We start from the raw sequence: 18,552 nt of genomic DNA on the forward strand, positions 1-18,552 counted from the left end.
ACGAGTGCAATTTTCAGCACAGGAACCCAAAAAGGTTAGCCACCACCAGGCTACAAGATAGTTCCTTCGGCACTCTAGAATGCAGTTGATCTGGCCTCAGTTTATTTAAATATTATGATTGCACATTTTTCTCATAATAGTTCTTGCTTGTTATAATAAATTGGCATTATTATTCACATATAATTTTTTAAAAATTAAAACTCTGTATGGTATTTGTATGTTAACAAGTTAATTCAGATGAAATTCTTTTATGTTTCCCTTCCCTGACATTCAGTTACATATACCATTTTTTTTCCTTTCTTTATTGGAATACTTTCTATACTTACCCTTTTATCCAGTGAAAAGATTTCTTCTTTATTATTATTATTTGAATTTTAAAATATATTTTTCAAAATGTTTCGATTCTCCAGTCTGGTTCTATCATTCTCTTGCCTACTAGGCTACCTGAAAACTTCATTTTTATTCTGTGTCCTTCAGTTTGAGTAATCAGCATTTGTTGACACTTTGTAATCTTCTCAGATGTGCAATCCCATCAATGACCATTTAATCAGGAAGGTACTTGGATTCACTTCACTGGATGATTTAGCCCTAAGAGCTTCATGAAAGCTCACAAACATAAGGCAGTCTGGACTCTCCTTAAGACAGTTCATAACAACCAAGTGTTTTTAACTTCAATTCAACTTTCCCTGCAGTTGTGTTCTCAAAAATATTCTCACAGGACTCCAAGAGATTTATTTTAGGAATAAACAGGGAAGAATTAAGGAGAAGAATGAAGAAAGATAGTGCAATTGTTAGTGTCTACCAGAAGCACATGGGTGAGATTTATTTTTTAAAAATGCTTAGAATTGGGTTCATGTTTTGCTTTGCTTTTCAGCTTTTAAATTTCTTGAGGTTGCTAGTACTGACTTTACAGAAAAACACCTTGCTTGGAACTTCCTATATACAACAGTCATCCCTTGGTTCTTAGTTAGAACTCAAATAATTGGAACATATATTGAATGTATAGACCATAACAATATCACAACACTTACATTAGGAATATAACTCTATTTTATTGACATAATATAATTCTGACCCACTGGTATAATAATTACCAAATAAAATTGCTTGCTTCCATTTATCAGTGACATCAATACATTTTTGTGTGTTTCTTCCTCCTACATTTTAAGATGAAGATTTTATTTATTTTTTGGGCCGATTGCATTAAACCTATATCAGGGGGTATGCCCCTGTTTTATAAATTTTCCTCTTCAGAGTGAGAAATTACATCATTGATTAGCAATAGTGTTATTGATGAGCAATACTCTTTGTAGCAAATTTCAAAGGAAGAGCATCAAGAGAAAAAAAAGGCTGGGATTTGTCCTCCCCACCCAGACTAGATGGTCAAATAGTCTGATCTGGGTTAAAAAACTGAGGTTAAATCCCTGTGCTTGATGGATTAATAGCTGCTCTCAACAGCACTTCCTGTTTCTCTTTTTTTTCTTCCTCTGTTTGATCCTCTTCACCCTTAGAAAGAAGAAGGCAAAGAAAACAAAGTTGTGCAAACAATCCCACTACTTTACAACTAATCTCCCCCTCAGCAACACCTACATCAATCATCAAGACAAGTGGAATTGTGTTGCTGACACTTCTCAAATCAGGGCCTTTTCAGTGTTAATAGATTTTGGCCATTATTTTTTTTTTCAGCTAGAGAAGCCTTTACACAACCACATGCATCCATGGATCTTAACAGGTAAGACTACCCTAAAATGCATCTTTAGTGCTTTAGATTGAATTTCAGCCTAAGTGTCCATTTTAAACTGGGAAAGCTGAACCCATATCTAGGCTGCCTTTATTCTCCCAGGATTTCTGAACACTTTATAGAGCTGTTTAAAATATCATTCTCAGTCACGCATTAATAAAATATTTCATGGCAGGGAGGAGATACAGTAAAAAAGAGAGATTCTGTTTATTATTTCAGAGGCTGAATGTTGAAATACCATTCAACATAAATACAGAATAAACCTTACTCAACACAAATTGGCCTAGTTACAAAAGGCAGAAGTCTTTGGCTCTGACCATTTAAAATTAAAAAAAAAATCCTTGTTAATAAAACAGAGAATCAGAGAATGAGAAGAACGGAAGAGACTGGAAATAATTCATCCAACTTCTTGCCCAGGAAGAAATTCAAGTCAATAATAACCAGGACAAATGTTCACCTAACTTTTATTTAACTGCCTCAGGCAAAGGAGAACCTACTGGTCTTACAGCACTCTGTATATTACAGAATAGCTCCTAATGTTAGGATATTTCTTCTGGTGGACACTCAGAATCCTTTTCCTTGTTACTTAAATCCAGTGGTTCTTGTCCTAGGAATAATTCTGGAACAACTCTGAAGAGCTTCCATTGATATTCCTTTCCTGTTTGTAGACAATTATTGTGTCTTCCTGCTATCTTCTCTTCTTCAAATGCCTCTCCAACCATACTTCAGCACTCATTTTCCCCTCCAGTTCCATATCATCTTGGTTACTATCAGTGGTGGGATTCAATTTTTTTTTTACAACCGGATCTGTAGGCGTGGCTTGGAGGGCATGGCAGGGGAAGGATAGTGTAAAATCTCCAGTCAGAGGTGGTATTTGCCGGTTTTCTGAACTACTCAAAATTTCTGTTACCGGTTCTCCGGAACTGGTCAGAATCTGCTGAATACCACCTCTGGTTACCATCCTCTTCATATGTTCCACCTTGCCAATTTCTTTCAAAAACATGTTGGCCAACATTGGATGAAACATTCTATTCTATTCTATTCTATTCTATTCTATTCTATTCTATTCTATTCTATTCTATTCTATTCTATTCTATTCTATTCTAGAGTGAGCCTGAAAACAAAACAAAACAAAACAAATAGATGCCTAAAATATTAGGTGATACTGCTTCTCTCAGTACACTAAAGCTTTAGGTAACTGGACTCAGAATTGCAAAGGAGACACAGAGCTCTAACAAAACCTTGCAAAGCACATCTATAGCCTTATGGGTCTGGTTCTCTCTCAAGCCTTTAAAGCAGGGGTGTCAATACCCAAGGCATCACATTGTCATCATGAGTTGTATCATGACTTTTTCCCCTTCGCTAAACTGGGGAGTAGACATGGCCAACGCATGATGCATCTGACCCATGGGCCACAAGTTTGACATCCCTGCCCTTAAACATATGAATAGAGGAAGCAAAAAAAAAAAAAAGCAGAGAAAAATCAAGTCATTTATTTATTTATTATTTATTTTTATTTATTTGTTTATTTGTTTGTTTATTTCTTCATTCAGACGAATTTTTAAGAGAGTATGCCAAACCAGAAGTTCAGGTCATCCACGTTGTCAAATGTAGTTGCAAAAATCCAAACATTCATTAGATGGGAAGAGTTTTCCATTTGCTGTCAATTAGTGATTATATAGAACTTTGCATCCTTAATTGGCTAGATTGGAAAGATTTGATGTGTTTACAATCTATAAACTGCCTTCCCAAAGTCTTCTTTATTATACTTTGATACTTTATACTATCTCATCTTTATATACATGTTCTATCTCATTTTGCAAATAAGATTGTAGGAAGCAACTAGATGTATCATTATTGCATAACAAATACTTCTATTTCTTCTTTATGTTTGTTTAGGGATGCATACACAGCACAAGAAGAAATGAATAATATTGATATAGTAATAATGCCTGTAATTAACCAAATATCAAAAGAGAAGAAAATGAAACATGTTCTAAAATTGTAAAAAAAACAAAAACAAATAAAAATAGTGAAATTTTCATTTTCATGAGATATTTAAACAGCATAATAATTGAAGGAACTAAAGCAGGGTTTCCCTAGTCATTGTTAAAGAGGAGAAAATTCTAAGATATCCTTATCGTTCTATATAATGGAGACATTTTTCATCAAATCACTGACCAAAGGCAAGAGAGCTCTCTTACTTATAGTGAACGGAGACAAGCCATGTGAAACCTTAGACAAATCCAATCATTAGCTTGAGAGCTCCTGGGAACACACTTCCTTAGAAACTAAGCTGGAGTTTTGACTAAGCTGGAGTCTCGTCTTTCCTTCTACTGCAAAAACTAGCTCTGACTAGGACCAAATAGAGATAGTGTCACCTCTGTTCCTCATAACAATCTCTCAATCTGTTTTTAAGAAGACTTGTGGCATCTTATAGCATGCTGACTATCATAATTCTCCTAAAGACAAATGGTTCGCCTCCACCAAAACAGATTTTAGGAAGATGGAAGAATGCGAACCTGAAAAATGGGGAGGGGTTCAAAAAGATGGACTTTGCAACAGTGCAATAAAACCCTTACCTCTTCTTTTAAAGTGTATCAACCAGGGCTCCAAACATAGCAAGCCTGCCATCCATGGCTATTAAATCTTGGATGATCACTAATTAGCAACAAAGAGTTAGAGAAGTGCATTATGAGAGCACAAAATGCAAAAGATACTTGTGTTATAGAAAGATGCTTGTGTTACAGAAAAATGCCATTGTGTTATAGAAAACTGTCTTAGATCAGCTATGGTCTGATGGGAAGAAAGCCTGAAAAGATCTTGCCTTTCAGACTTGACTATCTACCTTTCTTTTCCTTCTTCCCCTTCTTCTCCTCAGCTGCTACCAATTCTAGTTATCTGAGCTGGATGCTTCTCTGATCATTTGGGCTTAATGTTTTATTATCATTGTTCTTATCTATGCTGTGCACCACTTAGAATCAAGAATACGTAAAGGGCCATAGAAGCATCAATCAATCGTCTCAGCATGGGATGTTCTTCCAGCCTGCTCAACACCAAATTTTCCCAAGTGCTTTTCTTCCTTTCCTTTAAGCATGAATTTTCAGGACTAATCTCCAACACCAAAAGTTCAACCAGACTTCCCATCCAATGCACAAATGACTAGAATCAAATTATCATGTTTTAGGCATATTATGTGAAGACTTAAGGGTATTTTTTAGCAATCCATACTGTTGGGAAAGGAAATAGGAGAATGATCAGCAGCAAGGGGGATAGACTCAATTGTAATGCCAATGGGTGTTCTGTTGGAAGTCCGGAAAGGCCAGGTTGGAGATAAATCATTCTGAGAAGATCCTAAGAATTGCCATAAACTTGATGGCATATACTGTACAGCATCCCATAACCACTTTGTTATATTTCCAATAAGATGCACTAAACCGTTGTTTGCAAGTTCAGTAAGCGTGATTAATGGGCTGCAGTCCTGACTGACTGACATTAAATACAGATGTAAGATACGCATATGCTATGTATGCATGATTTTGCATAGATGATAGCATATAAATGATCTCCCAGCTTATAGTATGTATTGGTACTGTATTATACAAATGGGTAAAATCCTTAGAGAATCAACCACAAACAGATTCTGTATATGGGAAAAGCATGAACATTCTCTGAGCAATTGTTCCATCTTCCTTCTCAGTTAATATAATTTAGACCCGGGTGAGATAGAGAGGTATTTGTTCAGCTTAGTGAATGATGTGGGAAGTATCATCCCTGCTGAATATCAGGCTGTAAGCATATATGCCTAGCAACTTGACACCTGTTGTATAATAAATTCAGACAAGTCTAGATATTAATTGGAGAGAAATGTTATTGCCAGGCTTAGCATCAATTAACACATCTTTATACAGTATATTGAAAAGTGTATGTGTGGCACCTCAGCCATGATTCAAAATATTATACCAGTTATGCAAATGTGTCCCTTATGGGTATTTAGTATTGGCAGTTCTTTGCCTAAATAGTCTGTGTCTGAATGTCCTGCCAAGAAAGATATGGCTGGGTAAATGCAGAACAGAGAAAGACAGACAGGAGCTATAGTTCCTGTCAGAGCTCAAAGAATACATTTTGCACACAAAGATCTTGGGTTTAATCCTCAGTATCCCCAGATAGACCAGGGACCAATTTCTTTATATCACCTCATCAGTCGTTGTTCATGTGTATCGACCTGTAGAGAGGAACCACTGAGAAGAATAAATTTGTGTGTCTATATGACTAAGTTTCCTCACCATGAGAAAGTTTCAACCTAAATTACCAAGACACTTCTTATGTACTTGGCATCATATAAACAAACACATAAAATCATTTTCAAAGCATATTATAACTATCAGAGTCCTATAACATGATAAATCACAATTATTTAAACCTATTCTAGTCCATTCTATTAAATTATTCAAGAGAACCAGGTTTTTTTTTTAATGATTAAAGGCACCAGGCTACAAACTGGTGCATTTAAACACTACAGAGTGTGAGTTCTAGTTCTTGTTCTGCCTTAGGCACAAAGTCAGCTAGTTGACCTTGGGCCAGTCATTCTCTCCTTGCTCTAGGAAGAAGGCAATAGCAATTTTTTTATTTGCCAAAGAAACTGCAGGGACTTATTCATGTAATCAAGGTTACGATGGAGGAACACACACATCCAAACATACAAAACACACACACACATATATGGGAATGAGCATGGTATATACATGTTTGGGGAAAGGAGCCTGGGCTATTTTAGGAGGCACACTAATAAATTAATTGTTGGGTTACACTTGGATATTGCAACCCAGCTTTTGAGACAGGAGAAACAGTCCAACTCAACTATCCTTGATTGTATGAGTAAAGTGTAAGGCTACATTGGCACAGAAGAAGACTCCCTGTCTATTATGAAAATACCAACTTATTTGAATTATTCTTTTCAAAACTTCATTGACTGACTTAAATTCTGTGTGTAGGTATGTAATTTCTAAACAGATTTGTTCACAGAACACTCTCAAGCATCTGGGGGAAAATGTAGCATTAAGGAACAAGGATTTTTTTAAAATGCCAGGTTTTGAACATAGTGAGCTACACTATTGTTTAAGGGCACTCTCCTACTAAAAAGATGAGTGGCTTTTGAAGTTAATATGTTTAGCAGGCAGGGATGGAGGACAACAGCTGTATAGCCTGTAGGCTTCTGTACTTGATTGCAAGCTTTCCTAAGGCTTTTAAATGAAAAGTGGAATAAGATGTTGTTAGCCAAACTGGGGCCCATTGCCTCATTAGCAAATGCATAATAAGCCTTAGCATGGATCTGGGCCAATCAGCCAGGCTGAAATGACCAGAAGCAGAACTTTCAGAGAGCATCACAGCAAAGAGAGCATCACAAGAAGACCAGTCCTTCCCCATCCCTGTCTTGCACTTTATAGCCTTAAATATTATATCCTTAGGAGATGTTGGTGTTATCTTTGTCCAAAAAGTATTTTTTTTTTAGTATTTATTTGATTTGTCAGTCACTTACAAGATACAGGAATAAGAATAAATATAGTTTTGAATACATGAGATAGATACTTATAAGAAAAATAAAAAACAATAGGACAGAGACAGTAGGCATGATTGGTGCACTTATGCAGGCCCCCCTACAGGCCTCTTAGGAAGGGGGTGAGGTCAATAGTAGATAGTCTAAGGTTAAAGTTTTGGGGGTTTGGGGAAGAAACCACAGAGGGGGACACTACTATTGATGGGTACAGAATTTGATAGGACGCTCTCAATTTTGACCATTTGTTGTCTGTTTGACAGAAATGCTTCTATCCAGTTATGTAGGTGTCCAGAGATACCATAAGATTTTAGTTTTAGGAGTAGTTTGTCGTGTACCACTGAATCAAAGGCTTTACAGAAGTCTACGTAGATTGCGTCTATTGTTTTGCTCTCATCGTGTTGTGTAGTCCATATGTTTTTGCAGTGTAAGAGTTGCAGATTACAGAATAGTTTTTTCTGAAACCAAATTGTTTATTGGAGAGTAGGTTGTTTGTCTCTAAGTGGAGGATAATGGATTGGTTAATAATTGATTCCATGACTTTACAGGTGATGCAGCATAAGGAGATTGGTCTGTAAATTTCAACTAGGCTGGGGTCTCCCTTTTTGAAGATGGGAATGGCCATGGCTTGTGACCATAGTTTTGGCAAGGAGCTGGTCCTGAAAGATTTTTCAAAGATTATGCTTAGAGGTTCGGCTATGGCAGTGGATAGCTTTTTTAAGAAGTAGGCACATATTCCATCTGGTCCAATAGATAGGGATGGTTTTAGATTGTGCAGTACTTTTTCAACAATGTCTTCTGTAAAATCAATATGTTTTAAATCATTGTAGTTGTCTGTGGTTTGACTAGGAAGTACTGGGCTTGATCCATTGCTGTTTACAAATACTGAGCCAAAGAATGTGTTAAAGAGGTTTGCTTCGATGGTGTCATCATTGCAATCTTTGCCATTAGGTCCTTTTAGGGGTGGGATGGACCTTGAATCTTTTAGTTTGTTATTTACAAAATTGTAGAAAGCACGGGTGGAATTTGTGCGTAGAAGGTTTTCCTCTTGTTTAATGTGATAATTAGTGCATTCAGTTTTTATCTGGTGGAGTGGATTTTTGTGCTTATTACTTCTGCTAACAAATGCGTAACTCCCCTTCCTGTTTCCTTCCCTCCATGTGTTTGCAGTTTTTTTCTTCATCGATCCTCCTTTCTTCTAACATGCATTAACAAATATATATGAGGGATTGTCAGATCTATCACATTTGGTTACATCCACTTTTTATTTTTCTTTAAATTTGGGTTTTTTATTCAGCTTACAGTTACATGTTCATAATTTCTCATGTGAAGTCTTATAAATTTCTCTCACTATTTCTGCTACACTTTCCTATAATATATGCAAATTATAAAAATTTTGTTGAGTGCTTTTTAAAAAATTGTTTCACCAAGTCCAAAAATGGCACATTTCAGCATACAAATGCATTATTATTCAAATATATATGTGTAAAGTAGAAGTTTGGTAAGATATAAACAGATATCTTCATGCTAATGATGGTTGTATCCTTCAGAATATGCAGATGATATACTTGATGCATATTGAGATAAATATTGAATTCACTGTGATGAATGATACTGCATCTTGTGATGCAGTGAGAAATTCTTTGGAGCTCATAGACCAGAGTGAAATAGACACTGCTCACTGTTGCATAAGCTCTGTCAGCCATGGGCTAGATCCCTCTTCTCATGGTCATTTCAGATTGGGCAAGCAAAGTATGAGCAATTAGGTATGAACAATTAGGAGGGTAAGTTGTTGCCTACCTTGAAGGAGATGTAGTATGTTCTTTCATGAAGAAAACTTCTCTCAGTTGAGCTATAGTGGCATTTTTTATGTTGTTGCTAACTTTCTATTTTTGAGGAAAGATTGTTAATGAGGTGGTGGGAACCAATATCAGACAATCCCTAGAGGAAATGGAGCATCTAGAATCCTTCTAGTCCAGATCCAGATATGCATAGGCACAGGGATCTAGTGATGGTCTTTGTTGGTATATCAGAAATGATAGGAATATTACTGTCTCTATTTGTCTCCTTAAGCCACTAGGCACCGTTCAGTATCATCAACCATAGCACCCTCTGAATCACCTGCAAGGTTTGAGAATTGGGGGGCACTGCTTTGTCTGCAGGCAGTTCAAGACAATAGTCATAGGGAAAGAGTACCTTTCGCTGTTCCATTGGAGTGTCTTAGAGCTCCTCCTCTTTCCATATTATATAGCACCTATGTGAAAGCATCGAGAGATATCATCTGTTAGTTTGGAGAAGAGTTGTCAGTAACAAGTACATCAAACCCAATTGTGCATCACACTACACATACCAAGCCTTAATAGCTGGATATGATGAAATAAGTTCATTTGGTGTCCTTCAACAAATATCTGGATGTCCCCCATAAACTTCAGTCCAGATAGATGTTCTTGATGGATTTGTATTCCTCCCAAAAGAGGTGACTTGGGGATCTCCAGGAGTCAAGGCACTTGTTTAATCCATAATTGGAAGTCATAGCTGGGGACTAGGGGGACTTTACACAGCTTGGTCTAGTGCATGGGTACTAAACTTGTGGCTTCACATTGCCATCACATGATGTATGTGACATATTTCCCCTTTGTGGAGCTGGAGAGGATGTGGCCTATGTGTGACGCATCTTGCCATGGACCGCTAGTTTGATACCCCTGGACTAGTATATCAATTACAAACCTACAGCTGGATGGCTCTAATGTGCTCTACATGACTAATGACAATATGGTGGTGTAGCTGATACAGCTTGTGATGATCCAGCTGCAGATGGAACAACCCTAGCAATGTAAGGTTGCTGCATTGTACTTGGTTTCTTGACCAATTGAAATAGTGATTATCACCTGAATATGCCAAGCACTCTCTTGCCTAAAGGGAATCCACCTATGCAACCTGAACATCTAACAAGAAGTGGTTAAGTTGTGAGGTTCTTGGGGAATACAGTATATGAGGCAGTAGTGGGTTTCCATGGCTGGTCAAACAATTTGGTACATGCTTTGGATTTGTTTGAGCTCTTCTATCCTTATGTCCCATAAGTTATTTAAAACTATTTTGTTTCTTTGGGCTTTTAATTCTGGTTAATTCTGGGTAGCCACTATAATTGAATTAATTTGTGCAATTCTTTTTGTATTTTTATTGTCTCAGTACTGTTATTTATTGCTTCAGATTGCAAATAGCCTAGAGTTTTTGTTTGTTTGTTTGTTTTTATTAGTCAAGTTGGCAAACATTAAATAAAGAAATAAGTACCTATCATAGTAGATGGGATTCACAGTTCAATGTTTCCATAGCAACTACATATTTTCAGAATAGCACTTTGTTTACAATGTTGTATTTATGGACTAATTCAACAAAATCACTTTCAGATATGGAGACAGATGTTATCACATATACAGAAGCGTGAAGACAAAATTAGATTTCCTTAGATTTTTTTTCTTTTTACAACTTATTTATGGCCCAGCACAAATGACCAATTTGTTTTGAGAAGTTCAAGTTAAATCTAGGGTAGGAATTTTCCCACATCTTAGTTAGAAAGAGAAAAAGCAAATACAAGTTGGCTTCAAAACGAGTAGCTGTTACATATTACTGATTTACTTTCTACTGAGGCCAAAATGACTTTGAAAGGCCAAATTTCTTCCTTGATAGGAAATCGTTAACAGGAAGTCACTCATTTGTATTGATGGATTATCAGTTAATAATCAGCTAAAATGTGTTACTGACCAAAATCAATCAGGTTTTTTTCAGCATAACACTATAGAAATATAAACTTCTGTATAATTATTATAACAGATGTATCAAATTCAGTTTTGACATAATTTAATAATTTAAACAGCTTGTAAATATGTAGTATGTAATGATGATTTCCACAAACTAGGGTGAGTAACCACCCAGAATTATGCTGTGGTAAGAAGGGCAGTGAATAAATTTAATAAATAGGTAAAATAAATAAATAAAGTGGCATGCCACAATTTGGTACCCCACATTATATTTTCTCCATTATCTTTACATTGCTATTGCCCAATTACTGCCTATATTTTTCAGACATACTTTCCATTTTTCCTTCCAATTCCTTTATCTTTTAGAATTAGCCTTAGTCCTAACCAGATTTCTGCACACTTAAAATAGGATAAGCTATGTTACTTATTGAGAAGGATAACATTTACAAATTATTATGCAAAGATTACCAATTTACAATCTTGATTGCAAAGAATTCTTTTTGACCATTTTTATTCTTATTTTATAAAATACAAAGAAGAAAATAGAAAATTAAGGGAGGGAAAGGAAACATGGGAAAGGGGCTGTGAGATAAGAGGGAAGAGAAAAGAAAGAAAGGGGAACATTGACTTTCAACTCTTCCTAGCACAGTACAAGATAAACACAGTCCAACCTCAACTTTTTGCTTTTACACATTAATATATAACTAGCCATTTCTACAATACCAAATCTTTCTAATCAACAAAATAAACATTAAAGTTTCATTTTTTTCTTCACAAGCACAAATTCCACAACAATTTATTTTCTAGTTGGGTTTGGTTACATTTTGAAAGACAACGGAGTAGGGTTTCAGTCAAGTTGGATATTATAAGCCCCAAACTCTAATTCTCAATTTACCTAGTAAGAAACCAAATAATATAAATGGGATCTGTTAATGAATGAGTATCATTAGATGGGACACTAGAATCTGCCTAAAAAGTTGAATGAAGCCACCGAAGTTTATAATTGTCTGATTCCTGAAATGAGTCTATTTAATTCACAATGCTGAGATGCATACAAACTGCCTCATTATAAGAGTTTACATTCTCTTGGTATTAGCCATGATAACAATGGCATGAAGGGAACTGTATTTCCATGCATAATAACAAATGAAATCTTTCTTTAGCTCAGGAAAAAAACACCCAAGATGTATAAAATCATGCAGGAAGGAGTTTAGGAGAAACATAGTGTTTCTCCCTTTTTCAGAGTATTAGGACCTAAGGATCACCTGGTGATGTTGGCTGAAATTAGAAGAGATAGAGGAAAAAAGTATTGCTTCAATCAACACAAGCTTTTGGAATCCATCATCACAGGATGCAGTGATCGCTATAATTTTGTTAGCTTTAAAAGAAAATTCAGTTATTGGTCTTTAAGGCTCAGTATTAATATTAGTTGCTGGGGAACAGTGATGGGAAAATTTTTGTCTCCATCACTTGTTTGTGATTCATAGAAATGTGGATTTTCTGAAAAAATTAAATTGGGAAAGTGATCCTAATCAAATGACCATTCTAATAAATATTGATTTTAATAGTCTGCACAAATATTTGTGCTATATTACTCAAAGATTCAGGCTTATTTTGTGATATTTGTGCATTTCATTCCCAAAAATTAGAAGCTCTGATACATGAAAAAATATTTTTATTGGAATGTTAGGTAATACTAGGCAATAAGTAGTAACTTAAGTAATTGCAATGTATTGTTAACTTCTTTATTTTAGAATAATCATCTGGAAAACATGCATCATACATTTTTGAAACTGCCAAACTTATCTGAATTGGAACGTTTTTCATTAAAAGTAGAATAATATTTTGTTTTGCTGGAGTAACCAAGAGTCATCTGGTGTACCATAGTGTATTCTGCTTCTTATTTCAATACACACATACATAGTTACTATGGTAATTAGTAGTTTATTTGAGGTCAAGGAGATAGTAGCAAACAACTATGCAAACTATGAAAACTTCTGAAAAGATGTTGCCTAAATGGTAAGTTTTTAACAAAAGCATGCAGAAAAAATAGTTAATGAGTCAAAAGCTCTGACAGCCAAATCAGAGATCAAAATTTCATATGCAGAGTCTAAAAAAACATCACACAAGAGCCAGAGATCAGTGAGTTGATTCCAACAAAGTTAGTTTTGAGTTAGGGGTGCCTCTGAAATCAAGGCTGCAACCAGCTGCCTTTAATCAAGAGTTTTACTCTCTTGGTAAGGAACCTCATAGAACATCTTTGCTCTGTTTTCTATTCATGGGGTGGGGGGGGTAGGACTAAGTGGCCCTATGTCACCTGACTATTCCAACTGTGGTTCCTTGGTTGGATCAAACAACTCAGGAAGTTCTTGGCACTGTATCTCCTAAGGCTAATATTCCACAGGTTTTGTTGTAACCGCTTCTTCACTTTCAGAATCAGTACCTGAGTTCTTGACATTGTGAAACAGATAATGCTGAACTAAGATTAACTTGGCCTGATATAACAAACTTATTTGTACTTGAGAATATAGTTCAGTTGTTTACTTTATCCATCCATTCATAAAGAAAGGACATCTTGTTTTCTTTCCCTCTCTTGACAGGGGGAATCACAAGATACAGTTTATATCTAATTGTTTAAAGTATCATTGTTACCATATCCTGTGATTCTTGGAATGTTTTGGATTATTCTATTGCTTCTTGGATTGTGTTTGAGTGCCTTTGGGCAAGCATGCTTTACTAAGCATTTGACCCATATTTATATTTGCTTTTATCTAACTAAACTGTTTTAAATTTTCTGGCTTCTAAAGTACTGTTGTTGTGTGTTTGTATGTCAACAGCCTTGAAACAGAATAATCAAGGTCTTGGTATTGTTTATCTTTAATATTTTTTTGTTTATTGAAACATTCAGTTTATAAAAAATGGAAGCTTTAGCAGTAGTTCAGCTCTGAACTACTGATTTTTCTCATGCCTCCAAGAAAATAGCTGAAAAATGGGCCTTCAAAGGTCTTCATGTGTAATTTTATAGGGAATTAATTCCATTTATTCAAATACGAATAATTCCTGTTTAATTTATGCACAGTATGAGATGATCTGAGAAGACATACATTTTTCATAAATTGTTCATCTCCCATTTTATTTTGGACCAGATATGCTATTTTTTTTCCTGAAATAAAAATAATGCACCCAGGAGTAAGCTAGCTGATTAGCACAATTTCTATACTGGGCAATGCCTAATCTGCATCCAGATACAATGCCTTATACTCGTTATTAAAGAGATGAGAATTTTTAAGTAGAAATATCTAAGTCGTAGAAGTAAAATTCTAAGTAAAATGAACTAGATTTTATGATATTTTATTGAGCCTTTCATATCAGCTTAAGAGACATTTATATACATATATAACACATACATATATTACTTTCCTTTTAACACTGTAATTTAAGTGAAGTTTGCTTCAACATCTCTATCCAGACTCCAAGGCACAAATTCCCCACTACCTTCTGATCTATCCAACAAAATTATTAAGCTTGTAATTATGAATTGACAACCTTTTCACTTACATTAAGCAAATACAGATATTCAGGCTGTGTCACTCAGAAACAAGAATAACATTCAGCAACAAAAACTCAATGAGGTAAATCTTGCATACTGCAGAGAGTCTTCCTCAGAGTTAGCCGTATTGCCTTCAACAAAGTGCAGTCTCTTCTTTCTACTCAGCCATTTTGTAACTGATCTGAATCCTCTGGCTATCCTCCCCGCTGTAGGGACTGGAATGCCAGTTGAGTTGTTTTTATTCTCGAATAGACTTTGTTTCTATCTTCTTTAAAGCTTTTTTTTCCTACCCTCTACATCTCTTCACATTGCCTGATTTTAGGCTTGGCCTTTCCCTCTTTTTCTTAGCTTGATGGTCCTTTGCTTCTCCCTTTGCTCCCCCAAGGAGTATCTCTGTGCCTCTTCCATAGTTCCACAGATTTTCATATTTTCCCAGCTTTTCTAAATCTTATGTCGGTTCTGCAAACTGCCTCCCTTATGAAAATTCTTTTTAATGTTTAAAATGTTTATTGATGAGATATAACAAAGAACTAAAAATGTACATTCACTAGTGTATTTAAACACTAAGTGAAATAAAACTATGTAAACTATGTAAACAAACAAAAAGAAGGAGCAGGAAAAAAGAATAAAAGGGTACAATATAAAGGAATAAGCAAGGTATTTGTAAATGTCAGAGAGGTTTTACTTTTCCAATATATCTGTAATTAATTATGAGTAAATAAATATACTATATTGCTTTAAAGATCTAAAAATGTTATTAACAATGAATACATATAGCTAACCACAAACAAGAGTATAAATATTTTAGTGAAATGATAAAATACAATAAATTGTCTCTAAATTACTAGAGACTGTTCTGATTTTAAAATCCATAGATAATGGCAACTTTTGGATCTGGTTCAGATATATATACTAAACTATAGTCTAGGAATGGTTTCTACTTTGAATTAAATTCTGCATCAGATTTTCTTTAAGATACCAAGTTATTCTGGACTTCAAAGCATCCTCCCACAACTTTTAGTGAAAAGCATATCATATCCTTGCAGTAATCATATACAAAGCTAATTCAGTATACTTTGAGGAAATATATGGCTTAGTAAATTGGAATAAAAATACTACAGATTGAAATGGGAATTAAGCATTTAAAATTTACTTCGTTCTGGTTTGAATCATCCTTGAGAATTGCTGTGGTTTGTGACTTTGCCACCAGATATGGGGGAAAAAGACCTAAACCTACCACACTTAAAGTAATTTTCACAAAATTAATTATCTATTTTAGGAATCAGAACTGGAAGAATAGCCCAAGAAGTGAAGTAATATACTGATAATTGATTTTCTTCACCTACTCCAAGTTGTCTATCCAAAGCTTCTTTTCACTTCTTTATTCTCCATCTCTATTTACCTTAGCATCTGAAAGGATCCTATTTCCTTTGATTCTGACTTCTAGTTACAGACCTTTTCAATCAGATTCTTCACTCCCAGGTTAAAGTCCTCAGCTCTCCTGGCAAGCCTTTTAACTGTTCACATCAAACTTTAATCCCTTTATTTGTTTCTCAACTCTTTTTTTCAGTTTATCTCTTAATTTGACAGCAACCAGCTGGGTTGTGCATACAAGATGCAATTTATTTCACTCAATGATAGAAAGTGTTGTCATTTATTTCTCTTTTTCTTCTTAGAACGGCAAGGTCAATCCACAATATATTACTTTCTGAGAAAGAGATTTAGTGTAATTTAACTTTATTTCTCAGTTTAGACATTTTTGGTGGAGCCTTTGGATCTGTTACTGCAAGGCCATGGGGTACTATCCACCTACTTCTGCCTTATAAAAAGTCTGTTCTGCAGAATTCATGGTAATATGATGTGTGATTTCTATTAGTTTCTTTTTCTTTCATGATATTAATAGCTTTTAATTTGATGTGCTGTATGAAGTTTGTTCTGTTGATGGTTCAGGATAGCAATCTTGCTAGCTTGCTTTTTCACTTGTAGAATGCCTCGCTTTGGTGGGTTTAATGTTTTATTAATGCTTCTATTGCTGTTTTACATTGCATTACATACCTTTGTGTATCATTTAGCAGTCTCTAATAAATGTCTTAAACAAATACCAAAACAGAAAGTCAGGCCTTTCCTTTCTCCATTTTTTATCAATGTGACCCACACTTTTGGAAGTGAGCTCAAAAAGCAAAAGTTTGATATAATCCAGCAGAATTATTTTTGTCCTGTTCTAGCAAGAAACTCTAATCATATAAAAAGGAATAAAATTTTCCATTCTATCCATGACTTGTTTAATTAGTAAAGTTTACCTGTTTAATCCAACTTAAATCACATGGACTAGGTTGAAATGGGGTCAACTAATGTATGGTTCAGTGCATGCTGCAAATGCATCCATATAAATAATTGTATCATCCCAACATACTTGATTTTGGCAGGGAACATTTTTCAACTATTTTCTTGGAGGCATGAGAAAAATCTGAATATATGAAAACTGTAGGCTAGATTAAGACTAGACAATGGCATGGCACTTTCATGTTGCTTGCAACAGAACTGTATGAGTTATTTTCAGAAAGTCAACAGACGCTGTGTTCATTGTCTACTCTTACTTTCTCATGGTGTGCTATCTGCAATCCCCTAAAAAAGTATTTCTAAATAATTTATCTTCTCTTTTTCTCTTTTACACACATACATAATCACAGCATAAATATAGACATATTTTAGTAGCCCAGGATAATGCCTGGGCTACTAAACATAAGATGCTATTTTGAGCTTCTTAGGTTCTAAGTCCAATTGTAATTGGATCTCCTGATAGAGATGGACAAAGCCCCCTCTCCCCAACACTGACCTCCAGATGTTCATCTATCAGTAGCTATGTTCAGAAAGACTTAGAAATTGTTAGCCTGCTTCAATGGGGAACAATGCCACCCCATTTACAAATAACAGATGCCAGAAGCCATGATGCATAAACAAAAAAATTCCATCTTGTCAACTTCTGCTTTTAAACTATTCCAGACCATCCAGATCTTCACAACCTATAGATGGCAGATCGACATTTTAACAGCAAGTTCTATGAAACCTGAAGTTGCAAGTACAACTGGTTTCATCAGAATATAAATGATACTTTTTCCCAGACCAATGGATGGTCTCATCCAGATGCTTCAAATAGATGTTGAAAAGCAAGGGATAGAGGATGAAGCCCTATAGTACACAATAAAGTAGAGGCTATGTGGCATTTCACTCATTATCACCAACTAGAACCATCCACTGAAGAAGAAGCAGAACCACTGAAATACTATGCCATCAATTTCCAATTCCCTATAGGCAAGTGTTAATTGTACTTAATATCTCTGGGAAATTCAATGTGGGAACCAGGAAAGATGATTCCCACATCAAGGATATGAGAAAGTAATCTATAAGAATGACCAATATTCTCATGTCAGGGTCTGAATCCTGACTGGAAAGAATCAAGATAATCCATCTTTTCTTGGATACTTGGCCATTGTATTTCAATTACAGCTTCAATAACCTTTTCCCCAAAAGTAAGGTTAGAGATGGAGTGATATGTATCAAATATAAGTAGATCAAGAAAAGATCTTTTAAGGAGGAGGCACATCACAACCTCTTTTAAGCCTATTGGCCTCACCATCCCTCAATGAAGTGTTGATATCTGCAAGCTCTAATCTGTCACTGCTTGTACAGAGATGTGACCTGGGAAAAGCTATGCAGAGATTGTTTTACAAGAGCATGCCATGAATTCCTACTGTTTGGCTCTTTCCTACATACACACCGACATGCATCCCTGGAGTATAAGTGGGAAGGAAGGGGAAACAATCAGTCTCTCAAGATCCTCTATGAAAAAAATGTAGTTCCTGTCAAACTTATAGAATCAATTTCTTGGACTGGCCTACCCCAAATGGCTGACATTATTTCAGATTCTCTAAGGCAGGGGTGTCAAACT

This window comes from Pseudonaja textilis, chromosome 1 (assembly GCF_049901715.1).
Source record: "Pseudonaja textilis isolate UNSWEBS1 chromosome 1, rPseTex1.2, whole genome shotgun sequence".
NCBI lineage: Eukaryota > Metazoa > Chordata > Lepidosauria > Squamata > Elapidae > Pseudonaja > Pseudonaja textilis.